Source organism: Rutidosis leptorrhynchoides, chromosome 8, assembly GCF_046630445.1.
Source record: "Rutidosis leptorrhynchoides isolate AG116_Rl617_1_P2 chromosome 8, CSIRO_AGI_Rlap_v1, whole genome shotgun sequence".
Classification (NCBI taxonomy): domain Eukaryota; kingdom Viridiplantae; phylum Streptophyta; class Magnoliopsida; order Asterales; family Asteraceae; genus Rutidosis; species Rutidosis leptorrhynchoides.
Genome location: NC_092340.1, coordinates 153,513,708 through 153,521,080, shown reverse-complemented (window position 1 = coordinate 153,521,080; position 7,373 = coordinate 153,513,708).

Here is a 7,373-nt window from a genome sequence, read left to right as displayed (position 1 = left end):
CAAAACACTCATACTTAACGAAAATGGATACAGTTACATTCCCATTCTTTTTTTCATTAAGAATTCTAGTCGTATTCATACCCGTATTATACACAGCTTCTAGACGTATTTACTGTGGGTATATACCAATAGGAACTAGCACGGGATTCCACTCTTGATTATGTCATGTATGACTAATTAATTTTAACTTCTACCATGAACTAGTCAACTAACTAGAACTCCTTTTAACCCCACTCACCACTCACCACTTACCACTCATCATTCACTCCATTTCACTTCCAATTCTCTTTCTATTTCTCTCTCAACACACACACATACTTATGAACCAATTTTTCCAGTAGCTAATCATCATCTTCATCAAAAATTACTTCAAGAATCAAGCTATAATCATCTTAGGAAGAACACTTCAAGAACACTTCGAAAATCCTTTCAAGTTTACTAGTTTACATCCAAGCTTTCTAATCCATTCCAAGTAATCATCTAAGATCAGTAAACCTTTGTTATTTATAGTAGGTTATCTTTCTTATTCAAGGTAATAATCATATTCAAACTTTGATTCAATTTCTATAACTATAAACTATCTTAATTCGAGTAAAAATCTTACTTGAACTTGTTTTTGTGTCATGATCCTACTTCAAGAACTTTCAAGCCATCCAAGATCCTTTGAAGTTAGATCATTTCTTGTCACTTACAGTAGGTTTACCTACAAAATTTTAGGTAGTAATTATGTTCATAACATCATTCGATTCATACATATAAAACTATCTTATTCGAAGATTTAAACTTGTAATCACTAGAACATAGTTTAGTTAATTCTAAACTTGTTCGCAAATAAAGTTAATTATTCAAACTTGACTTTTAAAATCAACTAAACACATGTTCTATATCTATATGATATGCTAACTTAATGATTTAAAACCTGGAAACACGAAAAACACAGTAAAACCGGACATACGCCGTCGTAGTAACACCGCGGGCTATTTTGGGTTTGATAATTAAAAACTATGATAAACTTTGATTTAAAGGTTGTTCTCCTGAGAAAATGATTTTTCTTACGAACATGAAACTATATCCAAAAATCATGGTTAAACTCAAAGTGGAAGTATGTTTTTCAAAATGGTCATCAAGACGTCGTTCTTTCGACTGAAATGACTACCTCTTACAAAAACGACTTGTAACTTTTATTTCTGACTATAAGCCTATACTTTTTCTATTTATATTCATAAAATAGAGTTCAATATGAAACCATAGCAATTTGATTCACTCAAAGCGGATTTTAAACGAAGAAGTTATGGGTAAAACAAGATTGGATATTTTTTTGATTGCTGTAGCTACGGGTAATATTGTAACAATTCTGTACAAATCATAACTTAACAAACTTATATTGTATTATTCATGTATTCTAATATATATTATGTAATCTTGGGATACCATAGACACGTATACAATGTTTTGACATATCATATCGACCCATCTATATAATATATTTTGGAACAACCATAGACACTCTATATGTAGTAATGTTGGAGTTAGCTATACAGGGTTGAGGTTGATTCCAAAATAATATATATAATTTGATTTGTGATCTAGCCTGAGGCTTGTATACACTGGGTCATGGATTGATCCAAGATAATTTATATTGATTTATTTTCTGTACATCTAATTGTGGACAACTAGTTGTAGGTTACTAACGAGGACAGCTGACTTAATAAACTTAAAACATTAAAACGTATTAAAAATGTTGTAAATATATTTTGAACATACTTTGATATATATGTACATATTTGTTATAGGTTCGTGAATCGACCAGTGGCCAAGTCTTACTTCCCGACGAAGTAAAAATATGTAAAAGTGAGTTATAGTCCCACTTTTAAAATCTAATATTTTGGGATGAGAATACATGCAGTTTTATAAATGTTTTACGAAATAGACACAAGTAATTGAAACTACATTATATGGGTGAATGATCGAAGCTGAATATGCCCCTTTTGCTTGGTAACCTAAGAATTAGTAAACCGATCTACTAATTGACGCGAATCCTAAAGATAGATCTATTGGGCCTAACGAACCCCATCCAAAGTACCGGATGCTTTAGTACTTCGATGTTGTTTTTATCATGTCCGAAGGATTTTCCGGAATGATAGGGGATATTCTTATATGCATCTTGTTAATGTCGGTTAACAGGTGTTCACCATATGAATGATTTTTATCTCTATGTATGGGATGTATATTGAAATATGAAATCTTGTGGTCTATTATTATGATTTGATAATATATAGGTTAAACCTATAACTCACCAACATTTTTGTTGACGTTTTTAGCATGTTTATTCTCAGGTGATTATTAAGAGCTTCCGCTGTTGCATACTAAAATAAGGAAAAGATTTGGAGTCCATGCTTGTATGATATTATGTAAAAACTGCATTCAAGAAACTTATTTTTGATGTAATATATTCTTATTGTAAACCATTATGTAATGGTCGTGTGTAAACGGTATATTTTAGATTATCATTATTTGATAATCTACGTAATGCTTTTTAAACCTTTATAGATAAAATAAAGGTTATGGTTGTTTTAAAAATGAATGCAGTCTTTAAAAAACGTCTCTTATAGAGGTCAAAACCTCGCGACGAAATCAATTAATATGGAACGTTTATAATCAATATGAACGGGATATTTCAGTTGGTATCCGAGCGTTGGTCTAAGAGAACTAGAAAATTGCATTAGTGTGTCTTACCAAGTTTGTTAGGATGCATTAGTGAGTCTGGACTTCGACTGTGTTTTTCTTCAAAAACGATTGCTTAACATTTTTTGTTGGAAACTATATATTATTAACATGTAAATATTATGTGATATATTAATCTCTTAACGTGTTTGATATTGTGTGATAGATGTCTACCTCTAGTACAAATCCCATTGATTCACCTAATAATAATGAAGAGTCGAATATATTTTGGGAAGATTCACAAATTCCCGAAGAGGAACCGGAAGAGGAGGAACCGGAAGAAGAGGAACCAGAAGAGGAGGAATCGGAAGAGGAGGAACCAGAAGAAGAAGAGGTTCCAGAGGAAGAAATATTGATACCTATAGTAAATCGATTACATAAAAGAAAATCCTCAACCAACGGACCAAAGTTAATAATGGTCAATGGTGTTTCCACCGAGGAAGCAAAATATTGGGAAGATTACCAATTTTCCGATGAATCAGATCCCGATGAGGATTCCGATGATGTTATAGAAATTACCTCGACCCAATTTAATAAAGCGAAATAAAATAATAAGGGAAAAGGTATAAAAATAGAGAAACCCAATTCCAACCCCGATGAACTTTATATGTATCGACAACATCCGTATTTCCTAAAATGTAACAATGACCCGGGAACCTCTAAACCACCAGGTTTTTCTAAACCATTATGGATAACGACGGCTCGTATTAGAGGAACACCATATATTCCTAGAAAATTAGGAAAACGAACCAAGTCCGAAGAAGAAGAAACCAGTGATTCAGATTAGAGGGTTGTAATCATGTTGTGTATTATATGTATTGTAGTGTGCTTGTACTTTTATGTTCTATGTAAAAATTGCTTGTATTGTTTGTTAATTATCTTTTACGAATCTAATCCTTGTCTATTTTACAGTATAAAAACAACATGGACGTTAAGGGTAGACAACCGAATATTTTAGAAGACCTACCAGAGGATATGATTGAGGAAATCTTATCTAGAGTCGGTCAGAATTCATCAGCGCATTTAGTTATGGCGAAATTAACTTGTCAAACATTTGAAAGACTTTCCAGAAATGCCTTAGTTTATAAAAGGCTTTCCTTTGATAGGTGGAGTATATCACATTGGGGAGACCGTAAGTTACGCCGTGTTTTCTTTAAAGTATTAAATGCGGGGAACCCAAATGCAATTTTACGCTACGGGTTAAGAACCTATTTTGACTCAACATATCCCAACATAGGATTTCGCGAGTTAGAAAGAGCTTCTAACATGCAACATAAAGAAGCATGTTATACTTACGGGTTAGTGATGTTCGCTTCTTACCAAAGTGAGAAAAAGAATATCGGATTACAACTTTTAAATAAAACCTTTCCACAAGTGACGGATTCAGTAGTTAAGGTGAGAAACAAGGTTTTTAGATTATTACGGGGCTGTTGGACATTACGAAACTCTCGTCCTTTTGAGGACATTACAACATGCTGCCTAGCCAATGGTCATAACGGTTATTTTCCATAAGACCAAGGATGGGAAGTCGTCTTAGTAAAACCAGAATACATGACTTGTTTCTGGACTTATAAATTAAGTGTCTTTATTTCCTTTGCTGAACAACTTGCTTATTAACTAGATTTATCTTCAAAACTGTCCTGTATCATAGTGTACTATATTTCATGTTATATGTAATATAGCGAAGTTGTAAGTTTGAAGAATATTTGTATGTGATATATTATTATAACCTGTTTTTCATATGGAATTGTAGTAGTTGAATTGTATATTAGCTATTAAGTATGAACTTAACGGGTAGGTAGTACCGAATTTAAACTTATAAAACGCTAATATGAAGAAAAATCTTTTATAAATGAGTTCATATTATGCTACGAAATACTATTGACTACTCTTAATATTCTGTATGATTAACTCGATTCAGTTGGCTATTTTGAAGGAAATGGCACCGACTACTCGACACACCATGAATATGAGCGAAGAGGAATTTCGTACCTTTCTTGCTGCAAACATAGCCGCAGTACAGGCTGCGCTAAATACCAACAATAACTCTGAATCTAGCAATGAAGCTAACGGCGCAAGAAATCGTGTAGGATGCTCATACAAAGAATTCACTGCCTACAAACCTTTGGAATTTGATGGAACCGAAGGACCAATTGGATTGAAACGGTGGACCGAGAAAGTAGAATCGGTGTTTGCAATAAGTAAGTGTACAGAAGAGGACAAAGTTAAGTACGCTACGCATACCTTCACAGGTACTGCGTTAACGTGGTGGAACACCTATCTTGAACAGGTAGGACAAAATGCTGCTTACACACTACCGTGGTCGGCATTCAAGCAATTGATGAACGAGCAGTACCGTCCTAGAAACGAAGTCAATAAACTCAAGGCAGAACTTAGAGAGTTACGAACACAAGGGTTCGACGTTACCACATATGAACGACGATTCACAGAGTTGTGCCTATTGTGTCCGGGAGCGTTCGAAGATGAAGAAGAGAAGATCGAAGCGTTTGTAAATGGGTTACCAGTAAGGATTCAAGAAGATGTGAGTTCACACGAGCCCGCTTCTATACAGAAGGCAAGTCAAATGGCTCATAAACTCATAAATCAGAATGAGGGAAGAATTAAAGAGCAGCCGACCGAAGAAGCCGATATGAAACAACTCAAGAGGAAGTGGGAGAAAAACGGTGACAAGAGTCACCAGTACAACAACAACAACAACAATTACAACCACAATCGCAACAACTATCCTAACAACCGCAACAATAATCGCAATCCTAACAATAACTACAACAAACATCTCAACAACAACAACAACTACAACAACCGTTTCAACAACAATAACAATCCCAACAACAACCTCAATAACAACAATAGCAACAAAAACCAAAAACAGCCATGTCATAGGTGTGAAGAAAATCATCAGGGGTTTTGCACGACATTTTGCAACAGGTGTAAAAGAAATGGTCATAGCGCGATAAATTGTGAGGTCTACGGACCAAAGTTTAACAGAACTAAAGGAACAAATAATGTCGGAACAAGTAATGCCGAAACGAATAGTGTCGAAGCAAGTAATACCAATGCTGTTTGTTATAAATGTGAAAAACCGGGCCACATTATTAGAAATTGCCCGAATCAGGGGAATACTAATGGGCAGGGCCGTAGAAGAGTTTTCAATATTAGTGCGGCAGAAGCACAGGAAGACCCGGAGCTTGTTACGGATACGTTTCTTATTAACGATAAATCTGCTTATGTTTTATTTGATTCGGGTGCGGATAAAAACTATATGAGTAGAGAATTTTGTGCTAAATTAAGTTTCCCATTGACGCCTTTGGATAGTAAATTTTTACTCGAATTAGCAAACGGTAAATTAATTTTAGCAGATAATACATGTCGGGAGAGAGAAATTAAACTGGGGGATGAAACGTTTAAAATTGATTTAATACCAGTCGAGTTAGGGAGTTTTGATGTAATAATTGGCATGGACTGGTTGAAAAAGGTGAGAGCAGAGATCATTTGTTACAAAAATGCGATTCGCATTATGCGTGAAAAAGGAAAACCTTTAATGGTGTACGGAGAAAAGAACAACGCGAAATTAAAACTTATTAGTAGTTTGAAGGTGCAAAAACTAATAAGAAAAGGTTGTTACGTCATTCTAGCACACATCGAGGAAGTTAAACTGAAGAAAAGAACATCAGTGATGTTCCCGTCGCAAAAGAATTTCCCGATGTATTTCCGAAAGAATTACCGGGATTACCCCCACATCGATCCGTTGAATTTCAAATAGACCTTGTACCAGGAGCTGCACCAATAGCTCGTGCTCCATACAGACTCGCACCCAGCGAAATGAAAGAATTACAAAGTCAGTTACAGGAACTTTTAGAGCGTGGTTTCATTCGACCAAGCACATCACCGTGGGGAGCTCCTGTTTTGTTTGTCAAGAAGAAGGATGGTACATTTAGGTTGTGTATCGACTACCGAGAGTTGAACAAACTTACCATCAAGAACCGCTACCCACTACCGAGAATCGACGACTTATTTGATCAACTACAAGGCTCGTCGGTTTATTCGAAGATCGATTTACGTTCTGGATATCATCAAATGCGGGTGAAGGAGGATGATATTCCAAAGACTGCTTTTAGGACTCGTTACGGTCATTACGAGTTTATGGTTATGCCGTTTGGATTGATTAATGCACCAGCTGTGTTCATGGACCTCATGAACCGAGTGTGTGGGCCATATCTTGACAAGTTTGTCATTATTTTCATCGATGACATACTTATTTACTCGAAGAATGATCAAGAGTACGAAGAACATTTGAGAAAAGTGCTAGAGTTGCTGAGAAAAGCAAAACTGTACGCTGAGTTTTCAAAGTGTGCATTTTGGTTGGAAAAAGTTCAATTCCTCGGTCACATAGTGAACAAAGAAGGTATTCAGGTGGATCCAGCAAAGATTGAAACCGTTGAAAAGTGGGAAACCCCGAAAACTCCGAAACACATACGCCAGTTTTTAGGACTAGCTGGTTACTACAGAAGGTTCATCTAAGACTTTTCCAGAATAGCAAAACCCTTGACTGCATTAACGCATAAAGGGAAGAAATTTGAATGGAAAGATGAACAAGAGAAAGCGTTTCAATTGTTAAAGAAAAAGTT